We start from the raw sequence: 23,223 nt of genomic DNA on the forward strand, positions 1-23,223 counted from the left end.
TTCGCATTCTGCGATCCGATTGGCCACCGATGTTTCTGGTCATGTGACATGTGCGCGAATCATGCAACGCCTGTTTCTGCGCCTATTTCCGCCTCGAACAGCCTGCAAACTACCTAACGCCTAGTTTATCACTGGTTAAGCTTAGGCGACTCTTTCGAAGTTGGTTAAGGTTAAAGATCGGAATATGGGCTGGTGTTCTATCGTCCTGCTCTATCGTGCCTAAGCTTAACCAGTGATAGAAACAGGCGTCACACGATTGGCGCAGATGTCACATGACCAGAAACGTCAGTGGCCAATCAGAACGCGAACGTGGAACTGGATGGTAGTTGGTAAAAGTATTGACGCACACAGGACCCATGTTACGGGACCGATGTAGCCAATCACTATTATAGTTCTCCCTGTGATACTAGTAGAACACAATTCCCTGTTGGGACACTATTACAGGCTACTATTGGGACACTATTGAGTCTAACCAGACTGGCTTAGGAAAGAGAGAGTAGCTGGATTGAGATGAGAGATGGTTAAGCGATGGTCAGCTTACTGTAAGTTACAACCCGTTACTGTAACTGGGGCCTACGCTCGAGTCTCCTCTCATCAACTGATAATGACTGTGGCACCAGAGCATTATTATCCGTTATTAGGCCCTATGAGAGGCTATATAATTTAAATTTCTAGCCAGACCGACTGTTTACCAGGAAAATGTTCACCAGCCTATTACTGAACCACATGCCTTTCCAGCCACAATATGGTCACCTCACCATTCATTATTCAAACTTCAGATGCACTTCCCTTGTTCTTCTCCTCCTCCGTGCTTTTGACAAGGTGTCCTTCTGATGCACTCCATAGAGCAGGAGAGATACAGTATCGCTGGGGCGGACGGCCTTGTTAAAGAACGTCTTTCAAGATCAAGTGAACAGCGTCCAACGTTTATTCAATGTAGACATTGCCCAATATTCTGTAGATGTGTCATGGACTTTCATTTCCTTCCCAAAACTGCAAAACAAAAAAAATACTTGTCATTTTATGTATCATTGAACTAGCTTATAGATTACTGTATCGTAGAGGTAGAGAATTTGGTTTGCGATCCTTCCTGCATATGGCTTAGGAATAGGCATAGGTTCTGGAGCCCTGTGGGCCTAGTTTGGAGGCAGCACACATGAAATAAAGTACACCTTAAAGGAATAGTTCGGATCTTTGGACATTAAGTTGTGTGAAAATACTTGCCAGTGTAGTCGATGCAAAACTATTAACTTACTTATCGTTCTGGTTACCAATAGACCTCTAATGGGAAGATAGTGTTTCACTAAAAAGGATTTTATGTTTTGTTAATGTTCCAATTTTTAAAAGCCAAACTGCTAAGCTATTTTTGGCTAGCAATTTCAACTGCAGCTTCGAAAATCTAATTCCTTATCAGAGACAGAGAATTATATTATTTATTATATTTACTTGTTCACTGGAACCAGCCTGCATGAACCACAGATGAAGCTAGGAGGGATCCATGAATAGTCAATTCATTTTCCTATAGCTGCAGCAAATTTTGGAGAAACTGGAGCAGCCAGAAATCACCCGTGAGAGGTCCATTTCCAACACAAAACCACCGTCATCCCATGATTCCGCTATCACTTTTATTTTGTTTCTAGAAAAAGGCCAGTGTATTACTATGTGCTGGAGCCTGTTCACAGGTAGCCATTTCAAAATGCTGGCGGACCATGGTTTTGTTTTGGAGGTGGGTGACGGTGACCCTTTGTCTGCATATTGTGGTGTGGATTAAAACTTTAGTTTTTGTGACCCCCGAATCCCTGTTTGCTGCCCGTCTAAAGCTTCCTGGTTTGCTCGGAACCCGGCCAGAACTCAAGAGCACGGGACTCCGTATAGCCTAATAGCTTTGCAACCACTACACTACTGGCAAGTGGCAACTATGTCCAAAAATCGAACTATCCCTTTAAAAGTGATTTTCCACATAGTTATACAACTAATATACTGTGTGCCAAGCCCCACTTGTTAACCTGATCATATCAGAGTACTGGGTTAGATATAATAGCATACACCTCCAGTAAAAACTTTAACTACCGGTAGAACTGCAGTGGCCTTGTCCTTCCTGTGTTATTATCTGTAGCTAGTAGGACATAGACCTGCAGAGTCACGTGCTAGTATGCATTTCTGCCTACTATGGTCTTTACCATAGGAGTTTATCAGGGTAGCTGGGTTTATATGGTTCCACGTATTCAACTGGTCTGACATTTGATGGGAGCAGAATTTAGCATAATTAAATGAGATCTGCGTTTTGCAATTTGAGAAAAATATGGATATATAAAATAAATGTATAAAAAAACTAAATACACTATTGAAATTATATACTCATTATCTGACTGGCCATAGTTTTCATGTTGGGATGGAAATCTTCATGGCGATCAATGAAAACATGTAGTAATTTTACCATGGAAATTAGTAAAGATTACAATATAAAACACATTTTCCCAAAGATTAAGTTAAAACATTTACCTTTATTGGTTACAACAGTAAAATAATTAAATAATCTACATCTCCCGTCAAAAGATTATGAACCTATACAATACGGTATGATAAGAGTTTCACTGGGCAACTGCAAAGGGGAAAAAATCACAGTGTAGCCCAGGTCTATAGGGGCTTTCCACAGAATGTGTGGAATTGACCTACTCTTCCACTGCACAGAAACTAGGCATTTTCTTTTAAAGTAGTTACCAATGCATTGCTTATAGGCAGCCATGTTGGAAGAAATACAGCTAAAATAATTCTCAGGTGCAAATCCTCCATTGGAAAGGGTCTACAGAAGAGGAAAAACGAGCGGTGGTTGAGTAAAGAAATGTGTCTGGTGTAAGTGTGTCTGTGTGATACGATCTCGGTTATGATTGAGCGGAAACGTTAAGCAAGCAATGTGAGTTTCCTCTACCCTCTCCTACCCTCCTCAGCTAGCCACATGTGAAACCACACTGGAGCTGCTCACTAGCCAAAGTCAATTCCCCCACTTTTCCCCCAAATGAACTGTGTTTCTTAGATGCCAGGTTTATAAGCCAATACTCTTATTAGGCTTCCAATAGCCAAAACACCATCAAGTAGTCTAATGCTAGATTAATAATCATTGTGTGATGCAGTCTAAAGTGCGATCAAAAGACATTTCCTGAGAGATTTCCAACAGTGCGATGATGAAAGCCAAAGCAGACTGTACAGGATGGAAAATCGCTCTAAGCCAATCAAAGTATATTGAGGTTTATTGGCCCCTCACATGTCAAGCTCACAAACTACAGAATTGCCTATATTAATCATATAGGCTAATGCCAAATAGTTAAGGCTTCACAGGCGATATCTACTCTGATAACAGTCCTGTAGAGGTGCGTTTAGTTTTGACAGTATGGCAGAGCCTGTTCAAATCACAGCTCCTGATGTAGGCAGAGATAGGAATTACTTGTACAGCCATGTTTTTTCACCGAGATATTTAATACCGCCATTGTGCTAACTAGGGCTGTCTTAAATACTTCGAAGCTTCGAAGCTTCGTTCGATGGCACAAGCTTCGAACATTAAAAAAAAATCGAAGTTTAAAAAAAATAAAAATAAAAAAATTCAAAAAAAAATTCAATTTTTTTTTTACTTCGATTTGTGTGTGTGTGCGTGTGTGTGTGCGTGTGTGTGTGTGTGTGTGTGTGTGTGTGTGAGAACTACCCATCCCAGTTAGGACAGCCGAATCCCGTCCAATCTTTCGCCGTCGACTAAAGACTCACTTCTTCAACCATTATCTGAAATGATTAAAAAAAAAAAAAAAAAATCTAACCGTGACTAACCTTACTGTCATGCACTTTTCCTAATAAACTAACCTACACTGTAACACGCAACACTTTGATAAACATTGTTACTCAGCTGATAGAGTTGTACCCTTCTTGCTGTCTTGTCGTACAGAACTTGTAAGTCGCTTTGGATAAAAGCGTCAGCTAAATGACTAAATGTAAATGTGTGTGTGTGTGTGTGTGTGTGTGTGTGTGTGTGTGTGTGTGTGTGTGTGTGTGTGTGTGTGTGTGTGTGTGTGTGTGTGTGTGTGTGTGTGTGTGTGTGTGCCGCGCGCATGGGGCCATTGGGTGGGGCCGGGGGACAAATACACTGGAGGAAAGTAACCCAGTTCAGCACTGCCCAAATTATATCATCACTATTGCCTGTTTGAAGGATATCATCCTCAAATACATATACATGCCTTGTAGAATTCCACACATAAGAAAGAAAGATACTGGGATGAATAAACAAAATAGGAAATAAAATTTAGATAAGGTGCTACTGAGATGTTTTGGTGAGTTCTTTGTTTTTTTGTGGAAGTTACCTTCTTAAAAATGCATGAACATTCACTGATAATTGGTCTGTAGTGGAGTCTACAAGGTCTACATTGCCGGACCATGTAGAATCCGGACCTTGTAGACCAGGGAGGGGCAACTGGCGGCCCGCGGGCCGCATGCGGCCCTCACCGACGTTCTATGCGGCCCCAGGCCAATATTAAAAAAAAAAAAAAAAAAAAAAAAAAAAATTATTTTTTTATTTTTTTATTTAAATTTTTACATTTTTTTGTATTGTATTCGACTAAGAAGAGTTGGCAGTCGACTATGGCTCCTTTCGATCGATTAGTCGACTATTTGACTAATAGGGGTCAGCCCTAGTGTGGACATATGAAACGCTGTTGAAAGTGCCGTGCAGCAATATGGGGGTTTTGATAAACTGTCGGCTGTTGTTACCGATGGAGCACCGGCAATGAAACGAAAACGCACAGGATTCGCCGGGCTTCTAAGGCAGAGTGGCATTGAGTGTCCAATGCCGCACTGCATTATACATCAGGTAAGTTCGCTAACATAATTTCCATCTATTGTGGGTCATTATAATGACCAATGTGAGTCGAGTGTAGTCAAATTATATGCGAGAGTCGTTAAATCGTTTTTTTTTTTTACCTGATATAGGAGGCTCTCTGTGCCAAGAAGCTTGACTACAGCCATGTTATGGATTTGGTTACCAAGGTTACCAATCTAATTCGTGGAGGCAACAGGTCACTAAACCATAGAAAGTTTGTCTCCTTTTTGGAAGAGATGGACACTGATTATGGCGACTTGCAGCTACACACAGAAATCCGATGGCTGAGCCGTCGGAAAGTACAGGAGCGACATTGAAACACTGCAAATGCAATTCAATGATCGGTTTGAAGATTTCAATGGCATGCCGTCACGGATAGCGCTGTTTGCCGGCCCCCTCACCGCTACGGTGTCAGAGCAGCCCCCACCGTTGCAGCTTGAACTGTGCAAGCTACAGTCAGATCCTTTTTTTCAAGCAAAGAGAAATGAGAGGGGAATTTCGTTTTGGAAACTGCTACCTGAGCCCCGCTTCCCACTCCTCAGGGACTTTGCCCTCTCTATGTTTGGGAGCACATACATATGTGAGAGCAATTTCTCAAACATGAAGCACATCAAGTCAAAGGAGAGAAACAGGCTGTCGGATGAAACATTATTTCATCTGATGCAGATTGCATGCACAAACATTGAAGTTGACATTCCTGCTATTGTGCGCCAAATGGAGAGACCACAAGTGTCTCATTAAAGACAGGGGGGAGGAGGAGATGATGAAGAGGTGTAGAGGGGGGGAAGGAGATGATGAAGAGGTGTAGAGAGGGGGGAAGAGATGATGAAGAGATGTAGAGAGGGGGGGGGGGATGATGGAGAGGTGTAGAGAGGGGACCATTATTATTATTATTATTATTATTATTATTATTATTATTATTATTATTATTATTATTATTATTATTATAACCATTATTGACCCACTGTGGGGCGAGGGTGAATGTCATGCCAGTTTGATAAAGGGTCAATGGGAGGCATGTAGTATTGCACTTTACTTTACTTGCACTTTACTTGTTTACTTTTGTAGTGTTCAGATAACACTAATAACACAAACACAAAGCAGCATTCCTGCTGCATTTCACTACAACAGTAAATCAAAAGTGCAATAATAAATGATTTTGTTAAATGTATACACTTTTATCCTGCTACTAAACAAAACATTCCTGAGTGCTTCATATCCATAACATGCATTTCAGTGTTATAATGTTTTGTTTAGTAGCAGGATAAAAGTTTATACATTTAACAAAATCATTTATTATTGCACTTTTGATTGACTGTTGTAGTGAAATGCAGCAGGAATGCTGCTTTGTGTTTGTTGAGCAGTGGGCTTTAAGTTCATACATTTATTTTATTAGAAGCCTTAATTATAATTGATAATTTTTGTATATATTTGGGGTTACACAGCAATACTTTTAAATTCAGCTGTTTATAAATTCATAAAGTTGAAATTGCATTACTAAATGCATTTGAAATGGAATAAAAACAAAGTTACAACAAATTATAATTGTTTATATACCTTGTGGCTATTTGAGTGATGGGGTACTACTGGCGGGACTGCCGATAAACAATGCGGCCCCCCAGATTGATTGTGGACATTTTGTGGCCCTCACCATATACAAAGTTGCCCACCCCTGTTGTAGACTGACATAATTCTGTGCATAGTTTAGTCTACACAGGCCATATTTCAAATAATCAAAATCTTACTTCATTCATCTTAAACATTCTTGATTTGGGGGATTGGTAGTTCCCATGAAATCTGAAGTTGTTCAAACGACAACAGCGATCCACCTTGAATTAAATCACACAGCCGAGTGAAACCTTGTTGGCTCAGTCACGAAAGGGGCTACTTAATTAATTAATCCAACCCACTTTATTTATAGAGCACATTTAAAAACAACAAAGTTTATGAAAGTGCTGTACAAGTCCCACAACATAAGATAAAAAATAAATAAAAATTAAAAAAAATAAAAAATAAAAAATTAATATTTTTTTTTATTTTTTTTTTTATTTTTTTTTCTGAGCTTCGAATTAAAATCGAAGCTCGGCCCCGAAGCTTCGATTGCCAAAAAAAGCTTTGAAGGTCAGCCCTAGTGCTAACTGAACAATGCCATAGACTTCCAGTGCATCCGACGACGTACAGGGCAGTGAGGACAAAGTATGGAACCTTCTCTTAACCACGTTTGATGAAATCGCTCTGCTAAACTGAACCGTTTTGCCATGATGCACCCCCTAACGAAAGACCCCTCTTCCTCTTTAAGACGCAGATTACAAGACAATAATCAATGGAGAATTAAGAAGGAAGAGTACGGCTACTGAGTTCATAATAGCATGTCCATCAAATGTAGAGATATTCATTGGTTTTCAAGATGTTTATGATACAATTTCAGATACGGCAGAAGTTTATGGCCATGTTCAAACTGCATAAACCAAGTAGGCTATGTCAATAATGGAAAGATAATGTGCCACAGTGGTAGGGTTTTCCCAGCTTATCTGTCACTTAAGCGACCCAAGTGATTTTAGCCACTGCCCAAATGAAATTATCTTATGTTGTGGGACTTGTACAGCACTTTGGTAAACGTTGTTTTTAAATGTGCTCTATAAATAAAGTGGATTGGATTAATTAATTAAGTAGCCCCTTTCGTGACTGTGACGCAGCCAACAAGGTTTCACTCGGCTGCGCTGCCTGGGTGCAGTGGGGCTGCTCTCACAGCCAACGACATGACATGACATAATTATGTTGCAACCTTCGTCTATCAAGCAAACAATTATTATATTTAATTTATAATTATATCAGACAATGCACCTACAAAAGCAGATGATTACAATTAAATTAGCCAACTTGGTAACACATTAGTCATAGCAGCATAGGCATAGCCTTATTAATGTTTTGTGTGGCGTCGCCGTCGTGTACAACGATACTTACGTTTTTTAGGTGATTTGACAAAGTTGTTGTAGAGTTGAACTTTTTCTTCTGGCATATCTGGCACTCTGCTTTTTGGGCATTGTCTTTGCATATTTTAAAGTGTAACCACACGTCTGATGACTTCTTCGACATGTCTGCTGCACATGTCCTTGTTGTTTTCAACACAGATAATCTCCACGTGCTTGTTGTAGAGAGGTGGAGTCGAGGCGCCGCTTTCTTTAGTTTAATTGGAATGGAGGCGGGAAGGCGCCGCTTACTTTCGTTTCATTGGAATGGAGGCGCAAGATTTTGGAGGCAAAACTATTTGTTTTTTTACTGTTTGAAGCTTGTGCCATCGAATGAAGCTTCGAAGCTTCGAAGTATTTAAGACAGCCCTAGTTCTAAATAAATAACAATGTTTTTAACTATTTTATTTACAACTGAAAAAATTAAAGTATTATAGAGAGAGTTGAGTACGGAAAAAAGGTACAGCTGGGTACCGATACCGAATTCCAGGAACTGGTACAATACCCAACCCTAATAGCAGTACACAGATACCATTTCTTTTGGACAGCCCTTGGTTCACATTGGTGTGAGGACAACCATTGGTCCAAGCTTTAGCTGTGACATATTTCTATAGGCTAACCTCCAGCTGTGGCACAGCATAACACAACCCCGGCACTACCCAGAAGCCTTTGCTACTCAAATCCCTCAAAAAGCCGATCCTAATTGGACTCTATCACAGCAAGGGAAATGATACTGGAGTAGGATCCACACATGAAGCAAAAAGGTAGAATTGTCAGTGAAGGGAAAATTAAGAGAGCTATGCAAAAATCACAAATCTTAGTTAAATTAAAGGGGACATGCATTTCTATTCCTAGCACTATTTGGGCAACTTTACACAATTCCTGTAAGTCTATTGAACACATCTGTAAGGTTTTATTCAAAAAAATTCATTGTTTTATATTTCTAATCAAGTACTCAAAAGCCAAATTTTTCTCACTTTGGATTTCAGGCTGTTTTGGCCTGGCTCCGCAAATAAGCACTTTGAGTGACAGTCATCCACACAGTCTGCGACTGGCACAGAGAGAGATAGAGAGAAACTGAGGGGGATACTAATTAATTTCGCTGCAGGGGGCATAATCCCACGGGACAATGCATTGGTAACTTGTTTCAAATGACAATATATAACCCTGTGAATATTATTGTACGGCTCGGAATACGGGTGTGCGCGTGGGAGCATGCGCAAAGATATTACAGTGATATGCTGGTGCTCCCGACTGCGAGGGAGAGAGAGAGATAGAGAGGGAGAGAGAAACACACGGAGGCACGGAGCACTTACACACAACCTGTGTAAACGCTCTGTGTGTGTTTGAGAGAAGAGGGGTCCCTCGCTCTCTCTCTCTCCATCTCTCTCCCTCCCTCTCTCTCGCTCATCTGCGGACGAGCGTAAGCGGATGAGCGAGAGAGAGGGAGGGAGAGAGAGAGAGGGACCAGTCTTCTCTCAAACACACACACGGAGCGTTTACACAGGTTGTGTGCCTCGCAGTCAAAACCCATTTGAGGAAGTGTCGGGTTTAGGGCTGCAACGATTAGTCGACATAATCAACGACGTCCATCATAAAAGTTCGTTGACGCAGAATTTTAGTGTCGACGCCAGGCCATGTGAGCGGATCGGCGCGGGCGTGAAATCCGCTCTTCGCTCTAGACGGCTTGTTCCGCTCCGCTAATCGCTCATGTTGACCCCGCCCCCAAGTCGCTCACCTTGAATCGAGCGCTCCCCGCTCCACATCGCTCGGCAGATTTCTTTATTTTTTTGTGAGTGACGGTTCACCCTTCTCATTGGTTGAAAATGGCCTTCATGTTTGTACATCGCCATCTGTTGCTTTGGCATTGTACTACATGTATATTACATCAGTGTTAAACCACTGAGCGGCCCGGAGCGGATTGGAGCGGAGGAGAACTCTCGCTCCGGACATCGCGCCGACCCATTTTAAAACACACTCCGTCGCTCACGTCAAAACCGCCCGCTCCGCTCCCCGCGCCGCTCACATGCACTGGTCGACGCGTCATATAAAAAGTAAACAAGAGAGCCGGTAATGTTCATTCAAAACTGCGCAAATGCACCACAGAAAGTGCTGGGGCAGTATAATTTCCCTCGTCTGCCATGACTGCATTCTGTGTACTAACGACAAAAAAGAAGAAAGCAGCAGCGAGCACTCTGGAACCGTGATGACAGCTACTCGGATCATGGGTAAGTTTTAGCTTACATGTTGGAAAACAGAATGTCTCATGATAATGCTTGCTAAGCGAACGCTATTTCAGTTAATATGTTGAGGCTGCGTGTCCACCAACTACTATGTAACGTTAGCTTAGGGCTGGGCGATAAAACGATAACGATAACTATCACGATAAATTATTTCCTCGAAATAAACATGAAACGTGGTCGCAAAGTTTCGATATATCGATTTTCCAAGCTTGGATATGAGCACACGCACTAACAACCAATCAGTGAAGGAGATGGCCGACAGCGAAGGAGACCCGCGTTGCACCTCTGGGTAGAGAGGTAGGACTCTAGTAGTAAACAAGGCTGGCTAGGATAATTAGCTTGCACGCCGCTATTTTATAGTTTACGTGCGGAGTGGGTGTGTGGCGTGAATTCTGAGGCCACGGTTAGAGTAATGTGGGGTATGCGGTGGACGTCGTTGCAATGTATTGGGGCGGAACGGAGTATTTTAGGGTGATATAGTACATTGGAAACAAGGTTGGCTAGGATAATTAGCTTGCACGCCGCTATTTTATAGTTTACGTGCCGAGTGGGTGTGTGGCGTGAATTCTGAGGCCACGGTTAGAGTAGTGTGGGGTATGCGGTGGACGTCGTTGCAATGTATTGGGGCGGAACGGAGTATTTTAGGGTGATAGTTAGTACATTGTCATGGGATACACCGCTTGCTCTGGCTAACTGTTAGTGCGCGGACTGATGACGACATCAACTCGAGACATTCGCAGCAGCAAAACAAGTCTATTAATAGCCTGTCCATCGGCGCCGGGCATAAGAAGTTAATTAAACTTGACAGAAATGATATCGACGATAATTATCTATATCGAGTTATATGAAAATAATTTTATAATTTTATCGCGATAACGTTTTTGGCCATATCGCCCAGCCCTACGTTAGCTAACGTTAAACGGCGCCAAGCTTACAGGCTACTAGAGCTTGACTAGGCTACCGGTGTTTACAGCTCCGTGAATTAGCACCAAGTGTCGTATTTTTGCAGACTGGAGTATTAATTAGGTAAGTTAAGATAGCTAGTGCTAACGTCCATTGTCTATATAGCGCCATGGTCTAGACTAGGCTGCTTTTTTTTCTCAGTTGAAAAAAGTTTAACTTTTTGGGCTAAGACTGCAGAGACAGGGAACGTTAGTGCTAGCTATCTTATATCTGATGATTTATAAGTTTGCTATAGCAATGCAATCACAGGTTCCGTTATGGACGCTGTCATTTGTAAATGGTGTGTTCCTCTGCAGGAGATCAGAGTAAGACACACACACACAGCTCCTCTCACTCACACACAGGCACACAGCAAACAAAATACCTAGAAGTCTGTCTGATCTGACTCATCCACCTCCTCTCCTCTCCCCTTACAGCTGTTGGAGATGGTGGAGCCTAGTGAGTGGATCCACATCACCCTCCTGGACCAGGTTAACAGCCCCATCAGAACCACAGTGCTGGGGCAGAGGCTGCTACTTTTAAAACATTATCTTTACATTTAAACTTGCACTTTAAATTTGTATTATTTAATTTGTTTATTATGATTGATTATTGTATTTGTTATTAAAATACATTTGATTAAGCAAGTAGCTTAATTAAGATCCAAATTCAAGTGTTTCATGAGTCCTTATTTAAATTTGCTATGGGATCATGTTAAGGCAGAGGGAGGGTGACATTCACAGGTGTGCAGACTTGAGCATGTGAGGTAAAACATGCACTGGAGCCCTGAAAAATCAGTGCTATATTCACATCAGCAAAACAGCTTAGTTGAGTGAGGGAGGATCTCATGAACTCGAGACTAGACTGATGAGTCAATATGATAATTAACAACACAGTTACACAGACCATTGATATAATCCCCAATTGCTAGGAAAACATGCTAATCACTGGAAAAGGCCATTTATAATGCATGTTCCCTTTAAATAAAGAGGGGGGGGGGGACAGAACTAGGCGTATGCACAGTCAGTGTGACCATAAAATTGTTGAGCACATTTTCTTTTGCTAGCCATACAACTTGGCTATATAAAAAGTGCTCAGATGATTGACTGGCTCTTCCTATAGACATTTTCTAACTTGATAACACAAACATTCTAAATAGGGAGGTTGTTGTGAAGGGCCAGATTAAACCGAATATATATATTTATTTATATATATATATTTAATTGTATTTGTATATTCTCTAATATTCCCCGATATCCCTTGTATATTCCTTGTACAATATGCATTGAATATCCATTCTAGCCTACTGAACATCCCATAATAGTCTCCATTCTACTATTGGTCGAGACCTTGGTGCCAGGCTGCCATACCCCTCAGACCCAGTTCAAACGTACCGCTCCACATGTACGAACAAGTCCTAGTTCCGCGTAGGAATCTGACTACCGCACCACTAATGGGACTATTTGTTCATAGTGCGTATATATACTGCGTTACTAAAGTAGGACTTTCTTTTCAGTCCAGTTTCTTACCCTCCAATAGAGTCACAGACGTAAAGCCTCCCCGCGACGCCACGTGTGGGAGTAAGGCCAAGTTCGCCTACCATCGGTATTGAGACATTGTGTATATTAATATTTGAATAGTCATATTTGGCACTATATCGTCGAGTTGGACGTAGTCTATTAAGCTAATAATAGTCTGTTAATATATAGTGCTTCGTGCGGTGAGAATACTACCGTAGTCAGTACCCCATCGTTTCGGGCAGAGAACTGGCTGCTTACCCAGGGTGGTTGACCCCACGTGAAGCTGCACCCGAGGAGCCCCAGAGCCGACGAGCGAGTGGACCTGTATACCGGATTATTCTACCGACGACAGCCCGCCTTCCCAGGCACGGATTATGCTTTGTACACATTGATTATTCCATGGATAAAGACCCCCGACACTGCCGTGTGTTGGAACCCCCCCCCCTGGAGAGGACGCAAGGTGAGGAGACGCTCTGCAAGACGAGGTCGCTTCACGTCTCTCCTCCGTGGACCGGATGACGCCGGCCCACAAAGAGTCCACCTGCTTTCATCTGTGGTCCAAGGATCGCCGGCGCATTGAACGGCACTACAGTGGGTTCACCTGGGATACCCTTGGCCGGATGAGGCAGTCGGATTCTACCCCCCCCCCCCCCTTCCTACTCCTGTCGGCTTACAAGCGACCGGATTAACCCCCTCTAGTGTATCCAGTATATAATCATTAAAGTATCATTGCTGTTATTCCTTAAACTATTCCAGGTCGTATATGTACCACCTGCGCCTTCAGAGATTGGACATTCTCTATTGATATACCGACGAATACTCTTGCCATAAAAGTGCATACTAATTCCATTCATAAATGTGATTGATTTGATTAAGTGCTTGCTCTACACACCATCGCTGTGTAGAAATAAAGACCTATTTCTAATTCGTACATTTGTGTTGGATCCGTTTCATCTACGTGACAGTGTTCATCATAATATATTTATGCCGTGTACTGGGTGGCCGAATATTAAGTACAAAGGTAGTGGTAGTAAGTATCATATCTAGTAATACAGTCAGGGAATTGTACCCCTCAGTTACAGAGGTGGTTACGTCATTGCTGTTTCCGGCCGGTCCACCTCGCAAAATTGCAACGTATTTCCACATTGCCCATTTCTAAATCGTCTCATTTAAAACAAATAAAGCATGAACGTTTGCATGGTGTACCTTTCTGTGCGTATTCATCCACAATCTATAGCTCAACAGGAAAATATTCGCAATTAATCCTAAAAAAATAAATCACCAAATTGTATTTCAAGCAAACATGCTTAAACAATAATGTTAGTGATAGAAGGGAACTCATTTTGTGCAAAAATGGAAAGCTTGCCAATGTTCATGAGGCAGAATTGTTACAATAGCCGATAATGCATTTTCCCAATGATAAATCCCTATACGGGTGGACCTCGCGGGCGGTTCAAAGTGACGTCAGACTACACCTCCCTATAGGCCCCTTTGTATTTCCTGTTGCAATGTTTGTTAATACAGTTGCTGACAGGAAATAAAGGGGGGGGGGGGGGCAAAGCTGTTCCCCTAGCAACAGAATAGCAACAGAATACTTCGGTCAATAGTGACTGTTGTTTCAGCCTAAAGGTAAGAGTAGGTCAGACTGCTGCTAACCGGCGGTCACCAACACATTTTGACCATAATCGCAGGCAGTCTAGCCAATACTTTTTGGCCTCTGCGGTATCTTTTATGAGACTAAAAAAACTGGGCTGCTGCCGATAGTGAGAATGATAAATCTTAAAGAATCTGGAGGGGAACACCCGAGAACTCTCTCTGGAACACGTGCACCACGGAGGAAAAGATGTTCCCAGTTACTTCGAGATAGCTCAGGCTTTGGGGGAATTTTCCTTAGATTTTCCTCCATTTCTGCCAGCGTCTCTCTGACTGCCCTTCAGCAGATAATTTTCTTCCTTCTTTTACAAGGCTCCTTCAAAGTGTTCGTGACTCTGACATTTACTGAAAACCCTCCAGTGTCTGGATTTATAAAGTGTATTTGAGGAGCAGCGGCAATCTGAGACCAGCTCGACTCTTTTGAGTGTTTGTGTAGTAGTTGGTCATATGACCCGAGCAGTGATCCTTGGATCAGTACTATTCTTAGAATCTTTATGAATACAGGTCCTTGGCCTTGACTGAGTGATAACATACTCATAGCTTTCCTGTGTTACCGAGGCTGGAAAATGTGTTCTGACATCATAACACTCGAGTACAGGTGCTTGGAAGGAGCGTCTGTATCACTGCGGTCTGCGGGTTCATTCGTTTGCTGGTTTGTTTGTCCCTGGTATCCCTTGTACATGGGCTCGATCTCTTCCCTCTGTCACAGTTTGCCCAGCTACAATGACAAATTAACTCCTCGATTGGAGGATCAAGAAAAGAGGGCAGAGTTTAAGATAGGTAAGGTCCATTCAGATTCACCACTAGGCTATCGATTATTTTAGTGATAGAGTATTCTACTCATTATTCCATCGATAAATATTATGTCGATAATAATAATGAGTAATCAGATAAGTTAACTTAGTTAACTTCGGTATCTTAACATATTAACTAGCCATCATATTGATTTACCTTCTTAACCAGCCATTACATGTAGGGTTTAACGCATTCTTTACTAGCCATCATCAACTAGCAATCATAATATTATGACAACATCACCTTGTGTCGACTCCACTCTGTGGACTGGATGCTTTCTGCAGAGATGCTGAAGCATTAACAAAGTGCTATTGTGGTAGACTAGTTTGATTTTACAATAGACAGAGTTCCTTTATTTTCAGCTTGTAATGATCCCAAACTTTTGACCATTTCTGGCGTTTTCTAGGGCCAGTCTCTCTTTGCTCATCGCTATTTCCTAGGGGTGGACGGTATGGTCTAAAATTGATATCACGGTATAATTTGAAGCATAGACGGTAACGGTATATATCACGGTATCATCGTTTTTGATTAAAAAAAAATTTGATTTTATATAATTTTTTTTTTTTTTATATAAAATATATATATTATATAATTAGACTTGTACTTGTATTATCTGCGAGACATCGCCACCACGCAACAAGCTCCACTGTCTGTGTGTACTCTAGTAGCCTCCAGCTACGGCCAGGATTCTCCGGAGCTGCACCTGGACCTATACTCGAGTAGCCTCGAGCAGAGCTACGGCCAGGATTCTCCGGCGCTGCACCTGGACCCTATTGTATTGGTATAACGTTAGCAAGCCCTCAGCTCGAATACGCATCGAATCAGTGTTATAACTTATAAGACATTGATATCAGGAGCCATCTGTAGCTACTGCTAGCCGGATATATAACGTTAATACAACGCCTCAGTGAATTATTTAGTTCAATGGGACATTTCGTTTTGAACGGTGAACTAACTTGCGTTAACGTGAGCTAACAGCTAACGGAGCTATCATACACGTCTCTACTAGACTTGATGGAGCGTTTGTTGATGTCAGGAGCTATCGGTAGCTGGCCGACTAGATACCGTTCGGTTAGACAATGCCTCATCATGTATTAAACTAAAAGTGAATAGTTGACTGAGTCATTTTGTAACGGTAGCTAAGCTAACGTTAGCTCAGGGAGACGCCACCGTCCTCCCGTGTGTGTCCCGTCCCACAAGACTACTAGACCCGTGTTTACATGCGTGCGGGAGGGGCTGGCACGCCCACTGCGCGAAGCCTCCTAAATAACTTTTTCCAGTTCGCACATATCTATTATCTATGACTAATTCTATCTATTTTTAGGGGCAAATGCGAGTGAAATAGTCGCGCTGTGGTTACATGACGTCATTGCTATTTTAGAGCTGCACTACCGGTTACACGGTATAGTCAAAATCCATACCGTAGAGCAAATTCATACCGTTTATACCGTATACCGTTTATACCGTCCACCCCTACTATTTCCTCCATCTACTTCCATTTTGCAATCCGTGCCCGAAATCTCTTCACGTTCACGTTCCAGCATCTTTGGTGTTCCACAGCGAAAGCACGTTGTGCAACACTAATAATCGTCCACAGTGCGCTGTGGGTTAAATCAGGCCTTGAGGCAAATCATTTTTCACTCAAGGAATTGTTTCAGCTCTATTCACCACAGACTCTGCGACACACACACCTTGCTGAGCGCCTATAGAGCATGAGCGACTTCCAGGTCTCATGAAGGACTTTCCACCCCTTCACTTTCCAAAAATCAATGGCAGTATGAATGGCTTTTAATAACGTAAGCCAAGGTCAGTGGAGGGATAACACACAATACATGTAATAATGAACACTTTAACTGCCGAAAACGCCGGAACTCGTCATTCCCCGCCATGCTCAAGTTGCCGCGGACGCCGGAACTCATCTTTGATATCAATATTTCAAAAATCTGTGATCGGAATCATATTTTCCATCCGGAGCCCTTGACACACAGTTCTGATCTCCTCTCAATCCTCTAGCGGTTCAAGAGCGCCATCTGGTGGCCGATCGGCAGATCGAAACCGGATGTCAACCTTTAACCCGGTAGGACTCACTCCATATGGGGTCCGGGCACTCGCTAATGCTAGAGAGACTCCGTCTTCACACAGTGAACATCGATCGGTGGAAATAACTCGAAAAAACAACATGATTTGGACGTATATACTATTATACAACCTGGAAATAGATCGGGCATTTCTACATCCCATAATAGAAAAAAAATCTGTTCCACGCTCATCTGCCAGCGGCGCGAGGAAGCCACGGTAAGATTCAGCGTTATATTCTAACGTGTTCTTTACTAACTCAATCAAATGCACACAGCACACACACCCACACGCACACACTCACTCAAACAAACAACACACTGCAGCACCCACTCTCCACACTTTAGATCACACAAACACACTTACACTTTATATTTATTGATAAAGGATTTGCACTACAACTCGTACACCTACTGTGAATTGTACCTAAATTGCACCTCGTCCCATTTCTCCATTTCTGCCTTGCACTATATAGTATTGTATATTAGTACACTGCACAGTATTGTATGGTAACTACGTCTATTCTGCATCGAACATTGTACATATGTCTAAACTGAACACTGTGACCTCATTTTTTTTACTTCTAATTTTACTATGTTATTTTATTTCATACTTATCTTGTCTTGCACAGTCTCTGGAGCGCAACAGTAAGAAGCATTTTGTATAAAAGTATTCTGTACTTCTGTATGACAACTATTAAAGAAACTTGAAACTTGAACTGCTCTGATGAACATATGACCCACTCTGGATGAATCATCTAACGCTGCCCACGGAATTATAAACGATCAACCGCCCATCCAGTCATCATCAGATGATACGTAGAAACTTCTAGAAGTACGTCCAATTGAAATTTTTGATCTCGCACAGATTCCTACCAAACTGTATTTCATCATCAATATAATGCATTTGGGGCTATAAATCACGTTCTGGAGAAAGCTGCAGAAAGAGATGAAAACATACTTATACTTTAGACCATATTTTAGTATGAATATGTGAATGAAAAAGTTTAACGTTGCTACACCATGAACAATACATATAGGACCTTGAATGGGCCCTAATAATGGCAATCTAGCAATAGAATTTAAAAAGTTATAGCCCTGCAAAGAAGGGGAACTTCTCCATGTTAAATAGAGCTGGCAACGGATGGTATATCATGAATTTAACCTTAGGCAATCAAAGTGTTAATGGAGATGTACTAATCTCTCTGGCTGGTAGTTTTTTTAAATCTAAAAAGTAAAGTTTTTCAGCATAAACCTACAGGCATGGATACATTGTATCATGTAATGATAAACAATGTCATAGTAACAGACGGGTCACGGGTGTTATATTATTTCAAGATAATAAAGTAGCTATAATGAGTCAATAGATCAAAAGCAGTAATGGCATGTAGGTTACTCTCCCTACTCATGTACAGTAGGCATCCACACTACGCAGCATTTATAGAGATAAATAAACTCCATGGCTCATCTCCTACTCTGGGTATTCAGTAGGTGGTGTCAAAGAGGCAACTACTCATGTGACCTGAGGATACTAGTAAAACATTTTGAAATATTAAATTGCAAATAGAATCAATTGTTATTTTTTCTGGTAAATGAATCGTTTAGTCGTCAACATAATTGTTAGTTGCAGCCCTACTACAAACACAAGACGGACAATCTCTGGTAATAGCGAAAAGTCAATTTGACTGATATGGTCCTTTAAAAAATAGATGTTGTGATAAAAACAATATCACATATTATTGGCCCAAGATAGGTTCGACGGACCCATTAGTGACATCACACATGCAACTCGGATGTCAGGGAAGTACAGAGAAGCTGTCCCTCTCGGGGGGAGAGAATGTGAAAGAGCTGCTCTGGTGACAAGCTCTGCTTGTAAATAACAAGCTGTATAGTCAAAAACACGCTCCCAAGAGGAGTTAAACAAAAAAACATGTTTCTGAGTGGAGAGGGCCTTTAATAACTTGGCACTGAATATTTGATACTTTTTCAGAACAACCACCGAATACTGCACCATAAAAATGGGGGAAATGCACATCTCTAACAGCAGCTGCTCCAAAGTGACACCTATTCGACTGCTGTTTGTTGCACATGCTGCAACTAGGCCTTGTTGCGTATTGGTTTCTTGCAATCCAAGTATCGCCATCATATCAACGTGAAGTGTTATTTACTCTGACAATTACTGAAACTCACTCTGAGCCTGTAATGTTGGCTCCATGTCATATTAACCTATAGCACAGCCTCCCCCTTCTTTTTAGCCTAATAACAGGAAATACACTGATTGAACAGAAGACCTGTATAAAACAAACCTTGAAGTGCTGAACTGAAGTAGCTGCTAAGGCCAATTTGACCATCATCATGCATCATACAAGACTAGAAGAAATAATGAACACTACCCCTGGCCACATTACAGGCTTAGCCTATTTCATAGCATTTTATTTCACTATAGTCTAGGCCAGGGATCACCAACACGGTGCCCACGGGCACCAGGTAGCCCCCAAGGACGACCTGAGTCGCCCACGGCAAGCCTGGGTGTATATAAAGTGTTGAATATTGATATTATCGGTTTCCCACCTTGTTCAGTCATTGTTGATCATTATAGTGAGAAATCATTAACGTGATCAGTGTCTTCACAAAGATGAGTATCATTTATCATTGATAATATATAACTAAAAAGTCAAACTGAGAAAATGTGTTATTTCAGAAGAGTGTATCAAACTGGTAGCCCTTGAATGAATGAAAACTTTATTTAACAGATTGCAGAATGGGTACAGTACGGCTCAATACACACAATTGTTAAGGGGATGCAGACCAGAGAAAGACGTTTGTCTTGTTTACATCAGGGTCCCCCATTTTCAATTGATAGTGTGACTATGAATCAGTACCCAGTACCCATGAAGTAGCTCTCAGTTTCAAAAAGGTTGGCAACCCCTGGCCTAGGCTATATCTAATCGAAGTGTGTCAAAAAAGGAACACACACACACCCACGTTTAACATCCCACCTGCCATTCCATGTACAGTACATCCTCCTCACTGGGGGACCCTGATGTAAACAGGACGAAAGTCTTTCTCTGGTCTGCATCCCCTTAACTACTGTATTGTACCCATTCTGCAATCTGTTAATAAAGTTTTCAATCAATCAATCAAACTCCAGGGCCTTGGCCATAGAATGGCTGGTTTTCCATGGACCATAAATCGCATGCATTCCACATCACAACCATAATAACAATTAAATGCATTTAGCCTTGGAGGTTCTAATTATTCGCTAAAACGAAGTGTCTTTGCACATCTGGCAACGACTTGTTGGGAGCAACTTCTTCACCTCGTCTACAGGGAGTCCCTCTGGTGGGAGTGGGACGTGTTTATGCTCTGCATGGCTGCAGAGAGGCTAGCCATAGCAAGGCTCTGTGTAGCGAACGCTAATCTGCTGTTTGCTGCACAAGCAACAGTACAGGAATCTGCACTTTGAGTACAGTATTACTTGGTCTAAAAGTGGCTATGCTTAATGTAAATATAGGCCAAACCCTGCAGTGTATTCCTATTGGGTGTCAAGGCTACCGTGATAACACTGAAAAGGAGCCCCATTTGAGTCTTATTTTCTATGGATACAAGCGACAGAGACCATGGAAATCATAGACGAACTATAAACGAATCTCACCTGTGTCCCCGGTTGTTTGGAGGGCTCGTCTTTAGATTGCACACGGGTTCATTTTTTGGTAAATACGTTGTTAATCGGCCGATCCTCATAACAGTTTCTCTGCAGCCATTTTGAGCTGAACCTTCGATTCAAGTCCGCGGGGGGAGACAAATACGAGTGCGGTGTATAATCATTGTGTTTGCAAGAATCTGTGGACCAAAACAAATAAAACATTACAAACTTGAGTAAATATTATTTTGTTTTGAACACCGTGTCTTAAACATGGGAAGAAAGAACCACGTATGCTCCCTACAGTCGCTAGTTATCTGAACACCCCCTTTTTAACCAAAGTGGTACGGCTCGTGAGATTCTGGTTCATCTCGGCAAATGTAGCCAATGAGCTTCCGCGAAATGTAACCATCTCACGAGATAAAGCTGGGAACGAGGTTACAGAAAGCTGTCATGATCTGTCAGACATGTAGCATGATGTGAATAAATGTATAAAGGAATGATATTTGCAAATTACCAAAAAGAGGAAAGGGGAGGAGACTATTGTCAACCTTCTGGATTCTAAGCTGTTGTTTATTTAAAAAAAAAAAAAGGTACTACATTATGGATACTGATATTATTTATTTATTTTATGTTGTTTTCAATGTTTTGATGAAGAATTATTAGTAATGTGGATATTCTTCATTATATAATTTAACAATTAATTAATGTTCCCACTTGGAAGTGGCGGATAGGGGTAGGGCATGGTAAGCTTAGGCTTCTTCCTACTCCTTTTCGAACAGTGATATGTATATTTTTCATTGTTTGTCTTTTTTATTCTTTGTTTTATTTATTTTATTTATTATTTGTTATTCATGTTCGCAATAAAGATTTATTCTTTCATTCAACATTTAAATACAACAAAACGTAGTTGGTGGCACGGTGGTGTAGTGGTTACACAGGGTTCACAGCTAGGTCCAGGGTTCGATTCCCGCTTGGGGATTAGGTTTCCGCGTTGCCAGGTACCCAGGTGGGGTATCTCCCAGGCCCTTCTGTGTGGAGTTTGCATGTTCTCCCCGTGCTCACAAGGGTTTCCCCTCCCGATAAGATAAACCCAATGGAAAAACATGCACAACAGATCGCTAACACTGTTGCGTTCCCTGACGAAGACGGACAGAAGCACATGGATTGGTCGCCGTGGCGTGGCCCCGCGCCACAGCCCCTATCTGCTCCCGGCTGCCCTTGGGGGGAAGGACGACGGGATGGGTCAAGCGCAGAGACTCAATTTCATCGGCGACCCAAAAATTATAATTGCATGTGTGTCTGCCGCCCATCGCATGTGTGTGTCACTGCATGATGAATAAAGACTTCTTCAAAAGTCCAGTTTATTATTATTATTATTATTATTATAAACGTGATTTTCTTTTTGGTTGATTTGTGACATTTGAAACTATTTCCCATATCACGTCTGGAGAATCAATATGTAGCCTAGAGGCTTGCATAAGTCTAACTCAAATGCACCTTTCATAGTCAATAATGTAATAACAATATAATAATGATAGTAATAATATGAATAATGATAATGATAATGATAATAATAAGAATAATATAATGATAATAGCTTCATCATCATCATCATCACCATCATCATCATAATCATCATCATCAATAATGGATGGAAGTTTATGAATGCTAATTAATTATAGTGTAGCCTATGGCATGGATGAATTAATGATGTATACAATTATGAACGCCAACAAGCACACATACTGTACACAGTCACACATACACACACACACACACACACACACACAAACACACATGCATGCACACACACGTACACACAAGCTTTCTTAAAGCCTTACTGGTGTCTTTACACACAGTTCTTGGTGCACTGAAGCGTGGTGTTGTTAGTTTTGCTGTTTGTCACCAGGGGCTACACATGTCCTGTTCTGTTAACTGCTGTCACACGCCACAGACTATAGAGCCTGGCAGGTGGCGTTGTTGTTCTTTGCTGTGCTGTGCCTGTGTGTACGTATGTGTGTGTGTGTGTGTGTGTGTGTGTGTGTGTGTGTGTGTGTGTGTGTGTGTGTGTGTGTGTGTGTGTGTGTGTGTGTGTGTGTGTGTGTGTGTGTGTGTGTGTGTGTGTGTGTGTGTGTGTGTGTGTGTGTGTGTGTGTGTGTGTGTGTGTGTGTGTGTGTGTGTGAGTGTGTGTGTGTATGTGTGTGAGTGTGTGCGTGTGTGTGTACATGTGTGCATGTGTGTGTGTGTGTGTGTGTGTGTGCGTGTGTGTGTGTGTGTGTGTGTGTGTGTGTGTGTGTGTGTGTGTATGTGTGCGCATGCATGTGATATTTAATATAACTCTTTAAGGATTGTAAAAGGAACAAGGAGACAGAGGGGGTGTTTTTAACAACTTATTCCCTTACACATTGTGCTAAGGACTCCTCTCCCTTCCTCTCCCTTTCACAAACACACACGCACACACACATACATGCACACACACACACACACACACACACACACACACACACACACACACACACACA

At 41.8% G+C, this 23,223-nt stretch overlaps 1 protein-coding gene across 1 annotated transcript in view; it reads right to left on the reverse strand.

Annotated features, from left to right (window-relative positions):
• znf438 (zinc finger protein 438) overlaps positions 1–20,802 on the reverse strand; it is a 101,089-nt gene extending 80,287 nt beyond the window's left edge. The window contains exon 1 of the mRNA XM_084325583.1: positions 20,711–20,802. The gene's annotated coding sequence lies outside the window, so the exon portion shown is untranslated. The remainder of the gene's footprint in view (positions 1–20,710) is intronic.
• Between the last annotated feature and the right edge of the window lie 2,421 nt (positions 20,803–23,223).

This window comes from Notolepis coatsorum (assembly GCF_963971535.1).
Source record: "Notolepis coatsorum genome assembly, chromosome: 12".
Classification (NCBI taxonomy): domain Eukaryota; kingdom Metazoa; phylum Chordata; class Actinopteri; order Aulopiformes; family Paralepididae; genus Notolepis; species Notolepis coatsorum.